Below are 17,797 nucleotides of genomic sequence, written 5' to 3'. Positions count from 1 at the left end.
TCTATTTTTTACATATAGTTTGCATGTGAGATTCAGTTCGAGACAGCCAAAAGCATAGACTATTTAATAATAAAAATGTCGAATTGCTTGTATCGTTTTATGTGATAGTCACATGTCACTTGCAATTAGGCTAACCTCTATTGTATAATCACAGTTTCGTATACGTGTGTGTGTGTTTGTATGTGTGTGTATGTATGTGTACACAAACACAAATATACCATTTTTTAAAAATAAACAAACAATAGACAAACAATGCTGTATGTATGCATGCATGAATGTATGTATATATGTAGTATGTGTACCAGGACAACCCAGTTGTCAAATCTTTTTCAAAGAATCTTGTTATAGTGTAAACATTTATATCTTCAAAGCATTATTATACATTGCTTGACAAGCCAAACAATGTAATACTGATTGGATAAGAGTACTTATCATACGGTACGTCTCTGTCATGAGAGCTACACAATTTTGATGACGTATAGAAATACAGTGTACCGGTTATCTGTGACGTCAAGGGTTTGTGCAGATTCTTCGAACTCTCAGACTGGTTGCGTAACCTGGCGGTGGAAGGGGACAACGACACGGCGCAATATCGATATTATCAACCAAAAAAAAAACGAAACAATAGAAGCCCTGCAAATAGAAACGACATACTGAACATTAGTGTAGTTAAACTACATTTACAGTAATTGTTGTTAAATGAAAGAATATACTGTATCTCCTGCCTGTACAATTTTATATCGAGGAAGCGGGGCCTGGTACTAGTCGAGCGAAGTTGCTGCCGCCTCGGGCTCGAGTGGAAGTTTTAATCGGTCTCCCAAGCATCTGCTTCTGTGGAGGCTGTCAGTGGGGCCCAGGCTCTCAGAGCCGGCCCTGTGAATGAGGAAGTGGCACGATAGATCCGCAGGTAAGACGAGGACATTTCCGCATAGATGGTACTGTGGTGACACTAATTAGGCTTAAATGGTTCTGTATTGGTTCTTTAAAGTAGTATTAGTAAACGTTTATTAGATTTCATCAGCTGTAAATCGAATAGAAACGACGTCTGAAATTGTCAAAACATGTTTCTCGAGGCAGATTGTCAAATGCATTTAAATTGTTATGTTAGGGAATGGTTATTAAAAAAGAAACGTGCTAAGACCACAACACGGTTTTTCTTTGGCGATATTTCGAAAGCAGAATGCGTTTTGGTGAATTGGTTTTTTTTAGTATAAGAAACAGTGCACTAGCGGTCACTGTGCATTTTGGTGTTACAGTATAAAGTAAACCAAAAACACTGGTATATGTTCATGGTTTGTGCACAGGGAAAAGGCCAACTGTAGCGTAGAAGGCCAGGCATAAATGACGCTGTAAATGTGTGTAAAGGCTGAACTACTTTCTTAAATAAAAAGTTCCAGTTCTTTTGATGTGCGAACCTGGTCAGTTAAGTGACAGGTGGCAAGAATGCGTCAGTTAGGGAATGTAAACAAACTGGAAGGCCAGCAGGTTTCTCACTAAAGACCACAGATGGGGTACATTAATATAGTAAACATTAACCCAGGAAATTCATATTTATAGACACAGTTGTTTGTAATCTTGGTGCACAAAAGGCTGTTAAGCAGTGGAGATCACATGCTCCACTGATGCGCATGACACACGCTGGAGGTTTACATTTATGTAGAGAATTGCTTAACCAGTTGTGAAGAAACGATATGGATTTTTTAAAATGTCATTTTACAGTAGCTCAAATATTGAGAGTATCAGAGTCTGGGAGTATTGAAAAATGCCTGTCCGTCTGTCAGGGATTGCTGAGATTTAAAATGATCAGGTATCTGCAATCCAAGCAATCACCATTTGAATTGATCAGGTTTAATAGTTTTTAATCTTACTAGTAACAATTATGTCGTGTCATACATCCTCCACAACAGTAGTAAATACAAAATTACCAGGAGCTACATCAATATTATGTACACAGCATGCACTTCAAGCAAGGCATTTCCAGAAATGACCGCCTAACAATTCAGTAATTTGTTGTTTTCAAGGGATATTAATAGATTACAGTTTAAATTAATAAGCATTTAGTCCTAAGGTTATCACAGATGTTCAATATGAGAGTCTTCAAATATTTAAATGATGTAAATGTTGCCAACATTTATAAGTTGGCATTCTTATGGGTTTTCTGATAGGTTTGTTTTAACATGTTTAATCCTCAATTCTAAAAGTATAGGGAATTCAGTAGAATCAAAGTGTGATGAAATAGTGTGGTTACACTGTGTCATGAGACAGACATCAATATTGTGCTTTGAATTCAATTCATCAAATTGTTAAATTGCGTTTTAGGGTCAGTGTGAGGAAATCCATCATGGATTTACTGTGCACGCTGAACTAACTGGGTCATTCTATATGAAATCAATCACCAAAAACCTCGACCCTCTTTGATTTGGATACAAATTTCCATTGTAAATTTTAGTCCTTTAGTTCATGAGATACAGTTCAAAGTTGACCCATTTTGGACCCCCCCACCCAAACAATCATAACTTCCTCCATAATTGACATTTTGGTGTCATTTTAAAGCGCTCGAATAGCACTATCTTCTCATTCTATGCAAGGTTTTGTAAGATAAGAAAGTTGTGATTGTCACCTTTGACCTCACCCAGGTCAAATCGCTTAAGCTTGGAATTTTGTCAGTGTTTGATAATTGTAGCCTAGACCCTTATCTACATTTCCTGCGATTACACGCCTAATACAATTAAACTAAAATATTTAGTTGTAGTTGACTATACTCACTTGTTAAATTGAAGCCGCAGTGAACTGGTGCAGCTGTAACAGATTCATGTTAACTAATAAACCAATTTGGCCTATTAACACATGTGACTAGTGTACCACAGGAGAATTAAATACAGATCAATACTGAAATGTGCCCTTTATAAAGTGAAAACAAGAAGTGCCAACTGTAACTCAACAAAGGTGCGTCCTTAAAAAACTTTTATATATTATAATTGTGAGTTTAACATTCTTGACATTAAATGTTAATAGCTAAAACATTTAGTTTTGTAATCTATTTGATATTGAAGACAATTTGTTGCATAAATAGCAAATACTTCCAATTACTTTCTTGGCATTAAAAGACATGAAAGCATGCTGTGACCCATTTGTAAAGCATCGTGGAGTGTGCCACACTAAAGGTCACACCTTAACAAAGAAGCAGATCAAGGATCATCAGAAGCTGAACTTGATTGGCAGAAGTTATGTTACCCGTGTATGAAGTTGCTAGCCCATCGTTCTCCTGATCAAGACCAAACATAATCTTCAAGACAAAGTGACCTCAAGGAGTCTAGTTTTAGAGAATCCAGCCCTCATGCTGTTCAAGACAAACAACCTGAAAGCAACAAAACTTTCGAAGCTGAAAAGGAACATGAGATTTCACAAATAAATAAGGCCTTGGAAGCAATACAAGAATCCAGTGAAGAGAAGGAAATTGTCACAAAAGCTATATGCAGCTCAGAAATTAAAGATGGTTGGAGAAGCAATGTTTTCTCCTTTTGGAAGGTGGCATCTCTGGTTATCAGTTTTTTACTTTGTGCCTTCATGATTAGAATATACTGGTAGCCTAGACTGAATACATCTATAGATCCTGTTGTTAAGTTCAATCTGTGAACATTTACAGTATGTGTTCAGAGTCAGATACACTTGCTAACTGTACAGGATGTAATTATTTATGTATTTAATTTATTTTGTGTCAGATACACTAACATTACAATAAAGGATACCTTGCCGTTTTAAAGTATATTCTGACAGCAACCAATCATACAATTTCATTTGTACTGAATGTTCTGGCTTGAGTATAGAACTCTGACTTTTTATTTTGGACTGCACAGTTTTGTGGACATTTTATTGTACGGAGAAGATACCCACATGCAACATTAATGTAGGCCACATTTAAATAGTACACGTTTTTAATTGTGGTAATTTGTGGTCGTTTCAACTTCATTATTCCATTATTAGTTGTACAAAGCTGAAAGCTGCCACCGCTACACCGTCACAACCACACATTGTTTCTCAGAGACTTCCTCGTTGATCTGTTCCCCTATCAAGATCAGATGACTAGATTTCTGCCTGAAAGGGAAAGCACACTATGAGACAGTGATTCTTTATGTGTTATCTGGTAAAAATGAACAGTTTGACTGCCAAATTGTTTTTAACTTGTTTAATCCCCTATGTGCAGCGCACATGCTTTGAGATAGTGTCTTCAAGTGTGATAATGGCTCTTGTCAAATACAATTCAACCGATATCTGGTCATATTTGACTATTTGAGTATCAGGCTTCATTGTTATAACATTAAATAAGCCTACTGTACATCATGAAAACTGTGGCACTAACCATGAATTTGACTTTTGGCTGCCATATTTTCTTTTGTGTAAAAATGAACTGTTATACAGGCACTTATTTACAATCCCATCTCTGCTAACAGTACATAGGATACTTCTACTTTACAACCTATTCATTTTACTTCACATTTTTAAACAAAAAAGCACATTTTTTTTGTTTGTCTGCAGTTAAAAAAAAAATAAAAAATACAAATAAAAAAAAGTTATCAATTTAACTGGGCATATGGCTGAACCTTTACATGTTTAAACTGTTGATTAACAACATTTTCAAGTCCCTTTTCTTTACCTTCTTAACATTTTTTTTGTTTAAATATACCAAAAGTAAAAGGAAGTTTTAATAAGTTTGAATCTGTTTTCCTCATTTACAAACTATATTCTGTCTCCTAGGTAGAAAAGAGACTGCTGATGGGAGAAACCTCTTTTCCTTAAGCCTGGGTCAGTCAGCCTGCTGCCATTATGGGTAAGACAAATGTTCCATTGAATAGGAATAAATCCTTCTTTATATTCACTAGGTTACTGTAGCGGTCTGACTGCTTGATATACAGTAGTACCTAGTCAACAACTACCACCCATGTCCTTTAAGCATGTAAAACCAAGGCTCTCTTATTGTCTTGTTAGCCCTCTCGAGGGATGCGTATTTCTGATGGAGACACTCCTATGTATGGCAATTTTAGATTTTACACAAATACAGCAGCTTACACTGTCCTAGTGCTTTTTAATACTGGTGTTAGTAATGGTTTCAGTAATGATGGTGATTAGTTAGACGATGATATAGAAATTGATGCAGAAAATTACTTTGCATGCTACTCTGAATATTTGTCTTGGTTTTGAATTCTGGTAATTGTCAGACAGATCGTCATGATTGCCTGCCATGCATCGGTCATCCCTAACACAGGGACTGTATCTATCTCCTGGAAGAGTTTGTGCAATATGGTAATTTGTTATTTAGAAGATGTCCTACTTTCATATATTGCTTTTGTGTGGGGGCTAGGCAGCATGGTTTTATAGCAAGCTCCTCTGGATTGATTCTAAGTTTGCAGTGACATTTAAATATTTAATTGGGATTCAAGAGGTTCAAAGACTATAATTATGTCTGTGTGTGTCGAACCTCTCCTGTTTTATTTCCTTTTTTGTACAGATGAGCAGCAAGCGTTGAACTCGATCATGCAGGATCTGGCTGAGCTGCACAGGGCCAGCCGCCCCGCTATGTCTCTGCCTGACATTGGAAAGGCCTCATCTCCCAAAAACCAGGTACACTCAAGCTGGGCCAGGTTAATTGCATACAGCAAAAGCAAGAGATAAGTGTTATGGGGGATCTTTCAGCAGGTCAGAGCACACGTTGTACCTGCTGTATACCATGACGCAGAAACCTAATTGATGACATTAGCAGTACCATATTGAGTTTATACCATATTGAGTTATACAGTTGATGTAACCTGTTTAAAATCTTGCCAATATTCCTTCATACACAGACTGTCATTGTCCTATAACCCTATATTATCACGCTTAGATCAGTTATGTGTCTTTACAGTAACACACTGTACCCCTTCAGAACATTGAATATTGAAATATCCCTGGTGACTTGCAAAAATTCAGTTGACAGATAGGTAAATTGGTTGGTTAGGTTGAGGGGGACTAAGGTGGCGCAGGGAAATCCTAAAGAGCAAGAATCCAGTTGCTTATTCACTAGTTACAAACAAGCATTGCAAGTGAGAGGATTCAAATAATACACACAGCAAAATTGCTATGTGTATTATTTATGCATTACATTTAAATATCATATGTATTTCATATTCTTTTAATGTGTAAAACACCCAGTATGCTTATCTGATTATCTGGAGCTCAACTTCAGTTAAATTTCAATTAAGGGCATTTGTTTAGCACAAGTTTCATAATTGTAATCTGGAGATATATGGAGGTGCCTGTCTGTCTGTACTTTGTTACACCAAGTATGGATGTACTTTTCTAGACTTAATTGCTTTGTTGTTGAATCTGTATTAGGGGTGTGCTGATACTCGTATTTTACAATTAATTTTCTTTAAGAAGTTTTAAATTGTTAAGTATTAAATAAATTGAATAAAACTTGTTAATTACTCAACACAAGACAAAGCGTTCAGTCTTATTCCACGTGCTTCTTTTATGCTCTGAGCACACTCTTAAGGTCAGGGGAGGTGTTTAAGGAAAACGCAGAGATGATTTGGACTCCTGTAAGTGGATTGTTCTTGCACTGACTTACAATAGACCCAGATGACTTTTAAGTGATCAAGAAAAATCACACAGACCCATTCAAGTTTAAATTTTTAAGTGCTTAAAAATGGATCAGGTGGTTACAGACCATGTCGGATCCCAGCTAATAGGCAATCTGGGTGGTCCAGTGCCTTTACAGATTTAACAGCATGAACACTTCAATACAGTTATAGTTATCACATGTTTCGCCCTAAGGCCAGACCTACAAAATGCTAAAACACCCACCGCTAAATCCTAAAGCATCCGATATGTCACTCTAAAGCTAAAATATAATTCATATCTCTATAGCAATGCTTCAGTATTAGTGAGAGATAAAGATATAATTATAGACAAAAGCTGTCTTCAAAGGCAGAGGCTTCTGAATACGACCAAACAGCAACAAGCTTTTCAGAAATTTTCAGAGAATGGACCAAACAGCTTGTGTTACCAAGCTGAATGATACTTGACTGAAGTCTAGCCTCAATTTTTTTTATATAACTTTTCCTCTGCATCGTGCGTCAGAAGACTTAATTAAATCTAAGTATTTGGTCTGTTTTGGCAGCTATTATCTTTAAATGAATAATATATTTAAATAGTCCCGGCAACTTCTTTAAAATGAATTGGAGATGACCGCATGTTTTCTGCCTTTCTAATAAGAGAGAGAGAGTGAGAGAGAGAGAGGTGTTTTAATATATAACACCAGCTCTGTTTAATTTTTCCAGCCTTGGTCTAAAATATATTTCCTTCTTAACAGTAAAAACCCACTTCTCAGTTTGTTTTCATAAACTTGTTTCTTTTCATTTACAAGTGTGTGTTTGTCGTCAGGTGTGAGTGTGGGGAACAAAGTGATTGTCCAGACAGTATTTTCTCCCAAAAATGTCTGTGTTTTATTTTAAATAACAAAAACGGAGGGGGGGCAGTCAAAAACAAATGCAATAATCCCCAGTCCACATCCAACTGCATGAAAGTGTGCTTTTCAAAATCCGGGGTCGTGGTAAGTGCTGGTGCTGTGAGGTGAATGAAATGCTCAGTGGTATTGGCTGGCTCCGTAGCTGCAGCCCAGACAATAACAAATACGTAAAAAAACAAACAAACAAAGCTGGCCACAAGTTACGTTATCAAGTTACGTTAGCACAAGGGGCCATACTCGCGTAGCTGTGTTTCCTTTTTACTACCCATCTCCTACCTGCAATCAGCCCGATGCCCCGGTGTAACCAATCGCTGCCTGGCCAGGCAGCTAATCGATTGGGAATAGTTTCGAGTACGTGCAGCTACATGCTTCTTTTTCTGCAATAGTTTTTCTGCTGGCTTTATAAGCTTTAGAACACACAGTACAGAGATATTACAATATTTTAACTTTGTTGCAGTTTAACAATTGTTCAATTTATATCCCAAAGACCAGCCTGCTTCCAGCAAGAGTGACAGTCTTGGAGTCAGGCTCTGCATTAGTGGGTCTGTCAAAGCCACTGCAGGATCTTTTATCCATTTCTGCACATCACAGGTGTGGGTGACAGTATTTAAAAGCCTGATACCTGCAAAAAACGTATCCCTTAGCGGTCCATTTATTCAGCACTTGTCAGGCACGTCGGGTCCAATTTATTTTCACACACGCTGTTTATTTTACACGCGCTGTTTAAAATACACATATTTTTTGAGAGTAAAACAGGTTTAAAAGGCACTGAATCGCAAAAGGACAATCAATAGTGTATCTCCAGTCAAGCCCCACCCCTTGTTCGCTGTATTTTTCACATACCTCTTTATAGACATGCATACTGATAAATCCTCTCCTGATCACTTGTTTTATCACCAATCTTCTTAGTAATGTGATCCAAGTTATTATTTTATTACTATAACATTTCGAAAAGCTCTGCAAATGTATGTGATATTTTTTGAGTACTGGATGCAAAAGCAGCTATCTCCTTTGTTTATGTTCACGTTATCTCTGTGGTGCATGGGGCTATCATGGCGCCCTTTTTTTCCCAGCTTAATTCGGCCATTGAAAGGTTTTCTCTGCTTTTTCCCATGAAACAATTACTAGAGACCTGTGCTTTACTACTTTTTGATGATGTCGAACAGAGTCCGACATTGGACTGGGAAGGGAAAATTGTAATGTCTGACCTGGTCCGACATAGGACCTCAAAAGGTTAAACCTTGTTAGCCAGACTCCCATCTCGACATTCTCGTCTCCATTATCAGTGGGAAAATTTCAGAGAAATTAAGCTGGTTCTGTCAAAGAGCCATGCATCTCTGCCGCATACACTTTTCACTCAAAAAGGTACTTGCACCTTGTACACGGGAGGAAGGGTTTTAGGGTCACAAGTGACAGTTTCCATGGTTGCTGTTGTTTTATTGTGGGATTTTATATATAAAGCCTGTCGAAACTAATTAAAACCACTCTTATATTTATATTAATTTCACTTGGCTTGTTTCCTTGGAAATGCATCCTCTCTGCAGTGAATTGAGGGATTATAGTCCTGGGCAAGATGTAATCTCTGATTAAACTCAATAAAAGAAATACAGTTGCTAGTTTGTACAGCGGTAGTACTTAAGTTAGGTCTAAGGAAAGGTCATGTGTATGCGATGAATCAGCTGCATTTGCTAGTTGTGACATATTTTAATTATCAGTTTACTGCCTTGGATACGACAGAAAAAATGTCAGCCCCCAGGGTGAGAGTAATTCCTGTCCAAATGACTTTTGAAATACCTAACTCTGACGTTAATTGCCAATGATAGGTACTCAATTGTAAAGAAGAGATAAAGGCACATTTTCTTGTTTTGATTGGTACATGTAATTATAGTATAGTACTTTATATATTATATATATATATATATATATACTATATATGATATATATATGTATATATACTATATATATATACTATCATATATATATTATATATGATTATATTAAGAAATATATAATTATAGACACGATGTTTATGAATAATTATAGACACCCTATTTTTTATTGTGGACAAATACTTATATATCTTATTAAGGGGTATTGCTCTGAAAAAAAATGGTTAATTCCAGTCTTTTTATTTCAGAATGATGTCAGAGTGAAGTTTGAGTATAGAGGTGAAAAGAGGTGAGTTTGTAACTATTCATCCCAATTCAATACTGAGTCCATTAAATACTTCTGTATGGTTTATAACACCGTATTACAATTGCATTTACAATTCAGTCACTTGGTTCTAAATGCCAAACTAAGATGTGGACATGTATCTATATCCTAAGAACAGTTCATTGACGTGTGATACAATTTGGCATGTATTCTTTTGTTTGTTTTCTAGTTTTTGCATATAGATATATATATATATATATATATATATATATATATATATATATATATATATATATATATATATATATATATATATATATATTTTTTTATTATTTGAAAAATCTTTTAAGGTGGCGGGTCACCTTTGATCCTGTCTTTCTGGAGAAAAGTTTCCGATTCTACCGGAAACCAGTTTTTACAAAGGCTAAGGTGGCCTTTGGTCAATCAACTCCATTACACAAACAATGAAGGGTGATGCAATAACTTCCACTAACATATTATTGCATACATTTTATATTGACTATACTGATAAAAAAAAAAAAAAATTATATATATATATATATATATATATATATATTATATATATATATATATATATATATATATATATATATATACTATTATCTATAAACATATAAGTGTATATATGTAGTAAGTAGACATTAATTAAAAGACAATATTTGTGATCTGTATGATGAATTCATCTGTAACTATAAAACACTCAATGTAAATAAGTACTAAAAATAAACTAGTACAATATTTTAAGAGAAGTCAGTATTCATTTAGTGTCTTCATTGTCTATACAGTGCAAGCCACGGCCAGCTATTTACCAGTCACGAGACTGTCCCAGTGCGATTTCACAGAAATCTCACAGCTTGGCATTCCTCTGACCATCCTTGAATCAGGTGCACTTCATTTGTTCAGCCACCAGGTGGCAAAATAAAGTAGAAAATGCATTAAACTAAACAGCAGGGAAAGCTGTGGACCTAAAGACTAAGCTTAAAGACAATCGTGCATTTTGTCAGAGCGCAGCAGAACTGCACATGGTTTGGAGTGATGCTCTGACGTCATTTGGTTCTTCACGCTCGTTCAGGCAGGAGGAGTTATAGTTATTAAACCAATATAGCAGGCTATATGGAAAGTGCCCCACAAAATACTGTGTTAAGCGTACAGGAAATTATCAATCCAGCAAAAATCTGAAGTATTAAAAAGAATTACTGTAACCAATGACATTGAATAAAACAATGTATTTTTGTGTGATGACAGTATATGTTTATTTTACATAAACCAAGGTATGTTCAAGTAAAAAGCATCAACTAAAATATTTCACAGTATAGAATTTGTATACAGTGTTAAGTTAACTGTAAAAAAAAATGAATAATGTAACAAAACTGTGTAAGACGTATAACATATTATACATAGTGCTGTGACGAACACTGGATTTTCATTTTCGGATATTCAAAAAGTAATGCCTCTGAACGAAGGCAAAGACAGCATAGCAGCAGGAGCAGGGGGCGTGGCTGTGGCCCCTGTGTGAGTGCCTTTATTTTAAAGGAAGACCTTTTAATATGTAACACGTTAAAATAGAAATAGGAGTAAAGAATTGTAGTGAAAAAGATTAAGCTGACAAATGGTTGTTGATTCAAAAACACTTTATATACAATAAAGGTATACCTCCAATACAATCATGTAAGCACAAGATTTAAACTGACTTCGGACAAGGCCTCAGTACAGCTCAGTGCATACGTTTGTATCAGAAAGCACGGATATCCATGGAGTCAATTCGAAAGAAATGAAAAGACTGAGAAAACTTTTCAATTTGGGGTATTTATACCTTTGTAAACAACTGTTGACTCCACTCACATTTGTTTTACTTCCACTCTTGCACATTCCCTCTGCGGGGGGAAAAGGGGGGTGGCTGCATACCACGTTGTACCTAGCAGGGCGCATTCATCTTGTCTTTCAGTTCCCCTCCCCCACCTCACACTATCTCTGCTAATCTCCTGCCTTTTGGCATTTAGCTCAGACACCCATCTGTGACTTTGAGTCATGTTAGGCTGTGCAAGACTGCACGTAGTCTGCACGTTAATATAAAAGCATATTAAAGCAACTGAATTAGTAAGCACATTAAAACCACTATAAAAGCACATGTAAACAAATTTTAAACAACATGATTAAAAATAACTTAACTATAAAAGACACACACATACACATAATGTAAAACTTAGTTAATAACATAATTAACACCTCATCCAGAAAGCCATCACATCAGAATAAGTTTACCCCAGTGAATTAACTGCAAAACAAAGGATGCCAAATCACAGTTCTGTTTTCTTTATTTTATGAAATAAGTAATACTAAAGTTGACACCACATTTTTTTTTCTTTTCATTCCTTGCCATTGCTGTTTCTTCACAGTAAACAGTGGCCATAGTCACGTTTTCATAAACTACACTATGTAACACAATTTTTGTTCCTGGGTAGTAAGTGTTATTTCCTAATTGCTTATGCCTCAAAAGTATAGAAAATGGCTATTATTCCCCACAAACTTTGCTTTTGTGACCAGGACAGTGATATTTCAAAATATCACTATTTCCAATGGGAAAACGGGCAAATGTGTGTCTTTTCGTTCACATAAAGTCAGAAAAAAACAACATATGAATCCAAATTAACATGTATTTATACTAAAGTAATACAAAAATGACTACAAAAGATTTAGAAGTGAGTAGTTTTTCGAGATTTACGATTATACTGTATTTACAGTATAATCGTAAATCTCGAAAAACTACTCACTCTAAATCTTTCGTAGTCACATTTGCCCGTTTTCCCATTGGAAATAGTGATATTTTGAAATATCACTGTCCTGGTCACAAAAGCAAAGTTTGTGGGGAATAATAGCCATTTTCTATACTTTTGAGGCATAAGCAATTAGGAAATAACACTTGCTACCCAAGAACAAAAAAAAAAAAATTGTTACACGGTGCTATTAACACAAGGTTTACTTGTTCCTTTTTGTAGCTGAACAAGCAAATGAAAACTGAAATTTAAACTTTAAACACTTCAAATAAAACAAACGTGGAAATGGCGTTGTAAGATGAAGGTGAAAAAAACTCAACATTTTGCTTCTCGATTATTATATTCCACATAACGGAAAGTTGCAACAAAAAAATGTATGCCATCAGTACAGTTAACCAGATTATGTTTCATCGGTGCAAATTAAGTGGTACGAAATTATCTTACGTCTTCAGTTGTTGACTGAGAGTTCGGTAACTAACAAATCAATAAAGGCAGCGATTTAGAAAAACCAAAAAAAAAAATGTGTGCCACAATATCATTGAATCTTGCATAGTATGACCTTAGAAATTATAAGGTTACATTCCACCACGATATCACTACATTTAAAAGATTCATGCAACGTGCCATACTAACTGGTTTGTTCATAAATATGTGTGCTTGCACCCTGCCTTTTCACTGCATTTTTAAATGCTGTAAAATTTTGAAGAAATTAACAAAGAACTAATAACAGAATAAGGGATATCAACCAGGGTTTTTTTTTTTTTTTAAATGTAAATATACATACACTGCTGTGCAAAAGCCTTACACATGTTGCATTTTTCTACTCTGATGCATTATGAGCATCAACAATTTACTCAAAACTTCCACTAGTGTTTTCTGTTATTATAACAACCTTGACTTGCATAAAGAAGGAAACACATTGAGTGAAATAGCTTGCGTCACTTGATTTTCAAGGTGTGGTATCCGACGAATAATCAACAAGTACAGAGAAACATCATCTGTAATTGACAATCCCAGGACTGGAAGTCCCAAAAACCTGTCTAAGAAGGATGAGCAATACTTGAAGATAATATTCTTAAGGAATTGAAAGAAGACAAGCGTTGAATTGACAACAGAACTAGCAGAAGGCACAGGTGTCGTTGTCCATCCATCAACAGTCCAAAGCACCTTTGACCATTGTTCCATAGTCCAATTTGTGTACTTGTGCATATTTGAGTCTTTTAGTTTTGTTCCCCTTTCTTAACAAAGGTGTTCTTACTGCAACAGATCCTTTAAGTCCCGACTTCAAGAGTGACCTTTGTACTTTTGAGAGATGTATATCTATCCTTCTCATTTCCAGCCGGCACCCGGTTAAATTGCCGTTTACTTTGCAAGATGAGCCTCCTAAAATAGTTATTTCAAAAAGAAAAACAAAACAAAACTAGTTTTTACAGTGCTTGTATGTTCCAGTGAATAGTATTAAAAATGTGTATTTTGTTCCAGTAAAATGGCAGCAATTTCCACAATTCATTACTCATGTCGAGTAAAACATTCCTTCTCTGAGGACATTTCATTTCTGAGCTTATCTTTGCATGGACACCATGAATGGACCAATCAGTTTCGAGCTTACAAGCGATGTTGGCGATGAAGGCCGAACTGTACAATCATATACCTGAGTCAGTAACCGTACAGCAGAGTTATGGCATTGTGTAACAGTTTTTTTTTTTTTTAAAAAACAAACAACCTACATTTTCTATGTAAGATCGTCTTTTATACTCAAAGTGTACGAAATACAGTAAGTATATGTTATAGCATTGTAAAATATCTTCTGCATTGACTTAGAAGATCAATCTGAAACCTTGCATATGCAGTTAATTCAGGAAACAATATTCGCATTGCACAATTAATGAATTACGCACATATTACTCAGGCACCGTAAAAGCCACCTCGTGGCTTGTTTAAAAGTACAGACTTGGGGCTTTCATAAGGCGTATTCAGTGTGTGTATGCGATACTCCTAGCCAGAACTACGATCAACTGAAGTTAATCCTCATAATGTGACAGAGTTCAGAGCTTAGGTTTTGTTTTGAGTCTATTGCTCTGTCATTGTAGCAGCTATACTGAAAAAATTCTAGCCCTGATACCAGTAATTATGTTAAAATGCTACCAAATATACATTAACTTTGAGCCTTGATAATATGCACAATCTATATAAAAATCACTACACAACATTTTCAGGAAGTTGGGTACTGTTTAAGCGAGGCATTTCAGAATGACGTGCTTGCCTTTTTTCTGTCCCATAAGATTCTGGCTTGCTCTAAAGCCCAGATGGCTTTCCATAGAGATGACTATTGAGTGTGTGTGCATAATCTGGTTTGTTTACTTTTTGCTGTCTAAAACTTTTAAGTAGACGCTCAAGAACTGCTGTGTTGATCCTGTGTTATATATATATATATAAAATTAGTCTCACATATCACACAGAGGTCTTTTTCATTTGCCATCTTTTGCCACGCTAATTCTACATTATAAAAAAATGTTTGGTTTGGAGTGATTAATAAGTATTTCGCAGTGAATCATACCATTTCTAGAATTAGCACTTTAAATTTAAGCTGAGATGGATGCCAAAGGGAGGGAGGTGTCTCATTAAACTTCAAAATCTTGCCCTGACATCAATTTTATCGTGAAGCATATCAAAACATACTTAGCCATTTTTATAGCTGGCCATGGCTACCACTGTATACTGAATTCCATTGCAGGGACCTTGTATAGATAGTGGGTATTTGTTGTTTATTCATTTATTATGGTTGGAAATCTATACTGTAAGACTCTCAAATCTGTTTATCCAGTGATTCACTATGCAACACTGTAAATATTAGTTCACTCTTTTATGTTTTCCAATTGCTGTTCCTAAGCTGCTGCATTCTATTCAAGTGTGTATTCCAACTCTTTCTCCCTGTAGCTTGTGATACCACTGACCACACAAGATGACCTGGATAAAGCAGTGGAGTTGCTGGATCGCAGTGTTCACATGAAGAGTCTGAAGATACTTCTAGTGTTGCAAGGAAACAATCAGGTGAGGAATTTTAGGATTTCATGTAGAAGTTGAATACCATGTGAAACCATACTTACTAACTAACTATTTTAATGAACAAGTACTCTCACAATGTTCTCCTTTTTCTAGGAAAGCAGTACAGCTGGGGATGGGGAGTTTGTTGCCAGATAACGTCACTAAACAGCATTGTTAGTAAATGAATCATATTTAGGGTACCACTGAACTTGTGAGTCGGATTGCTCATTAAAATCCTGAGGAGGGGATGTTAGTCAGGACAGAGCTATGAGATGAACCCCCCATGCCACGTGCTGTGTCCATTGCAATGAAATAACAGACTCCAAAAACATTAATAAATGAACAAGTAAACAACAATTTACTATACTGTAGATTATAATATGGCGTTGTGCTGTATAAACTAATCAGGGTTAGAAATTAACTTTTTGAGGCGTTGGCCATCCGGACCACCAATCAAGAATATTTGGTGGCCCAGTAGTGATTTTGGTAGCCCTAAATCTAAGTGAACTTAAAAATAGTCTTATTAATTCTGGTAAATAACACAGCATGTGAACAAAATAACTGAAGCAAACTGACTTTTGTTTAATTTTGACAAAAGTATATCACATCTTTTAAACTGAATGATGCTGTTTGCATTAGCAGTACAGAATGACACAAGAACGACAGTTACTAATTATTACTTGAATGATAAACTCTTACCCAGATATTTCACATTCATCACAAAACCCCACTGAATGAACTGTAAAGCAAAGGATGTCATACAGCAGTTTAAGTCAGATTTTTTTTTCTGACATAAACAACATAAAAGTAGAATATCTTCACAATAAACAAAGTGACAAAATACACATTTTCATGTATTATCATTACTGAGGTTTAAGTATGCTTTCTTATTTGCTGAAAAGCAAGTGAAAACTGTAAAATTTAACTAAATGATGACCACTATACATAACATTTCCCTTGGACGTTGGGCCCGTGTTGGACAATGTGTGGAGTGACGTGACGCCCCGATTCTGACTCGCTTCACACGTCTGAAACGCTAGCCGGTAGAGATCCCTATCTGCATTCTAATGTAGACTGCATATTCTTTTAAACTTTTAAAATTGGGGATCAAAAGCAACTGCGCCGATACGTTATATATATATCCCACATATCAGTCAGAGCTGTTTTTTTCACCTGATATTTTTGTGCAAATTCTGGCAAGGTGGTAAAACAATACTATGAACAGCTAGGATTGTCAATTTAATGAAATGCAGTATTGTAAGACAGGTGGGCATGATCTTCATGGAACACACATTCCCCTGTGTTATTGGCTCCTCAATTTAATAGCCAGTGATCAGTCCGGATACTGTCTTGGTAGTAATTCAGCTAATAGAGATTGCAATCGGTGCAGTTTTTCAATTTCTTTAACTGGCAAAATGTGAGGTGGGCTACTGGTGGTGCAGTTTTGGAGGCCCAAATAACTCACACTTGTTTTTTTCAGGTTTCAACCAATAATAGGGAGTTGGATGACTTGGATAATACAGTGTTTAGAAACACTGAGAAGAAAAAAACCCATCCTTTAATAGGTATGTTTTCTCTGGAAATGTAGGAAGTGTCATCACTGGTCTTAGAAGTAGTTAAATTCAGCACTCTATTTCCCAATGCAGAGCAGGTTAGCAGGTGTCAAAGCTAATTATCCCTGGTGACTTCAGTGTAGTGTAGCAGTATGTCTATGTTTGTATTTCATTCTTGCATTTTTACTTATGTTGAAATACACTCTTCTGTTGGGGAAATCGCTTTGCATAAGACAAATGTTATTGAAGGTATTAGTATTTTGCTTAAGTTATGACCTCCTAATTACAGTGATCCCACTTCATAAGGAGGCACTTTATACCATAGAACCAGTTATAATGCAGCATGTCCTTGGCTCCAATGGTGCCGTTCCACTACCTCTGTGATTCTTGTTGTAGAGCTGCCAGCCTATAGTGTTATGAAGGAGGCTAGAAGATTAGCTTGGTACTAATACATGAATTTCTATAATTTTTTGTTATACAAATACAGTTGCGGATTTTCACCCTTAATTTAATATAAGAAAACATATTAAATACACAATTTGTGATAGCTTAACTAGCAATCTATATAATAAAAAGCATTAAACATTTGTTCAAATATTTGTTCATGACAAATGTATTGGTAAAAATGTAATAGAACTAATTAAAAAATATTGATTGATTTCAAAACCATTGCACAGTAATTAAGTTGCATTATAAAGTCAACAGTCAGAAAAGAGGTAATTATTTCAAACATCTGTTGAAGAATG

General features: G+C 35.7%; 1 pseudogene; it reads left to right on the top strand.

Annotated features, from left to right (window-relative positions):
* Positions 1-4,773: 4,773 nt before the first annotated feature.
* Positions 4,774-17,797, top strand: part of LOC121322835 — a 33,656-nt pseudogene continuing 20,632 nt past the window's right edge.

This window comes from Polyodon spathula, chromosome 11 (assembly GCF_017654505.1).
Source record: "Polyodon spathula isolate WHYD16114869_AA chromosome 11, ASM1765450v1, whole genome shotgun sequence".
In the NCBI taxonomy this organism is placed as follows: domain Eukaryota; kingdom Metazoa; phylum Chordata; class Actinopteri; order Acipenseriformes; family Polyodontidae; genus Polyodon; species Polyodon spathula.
Note: the sequence above shows the minus strand (reverse complement) of the source record. Positions and strands in the feature narration are given on the sequence as shown.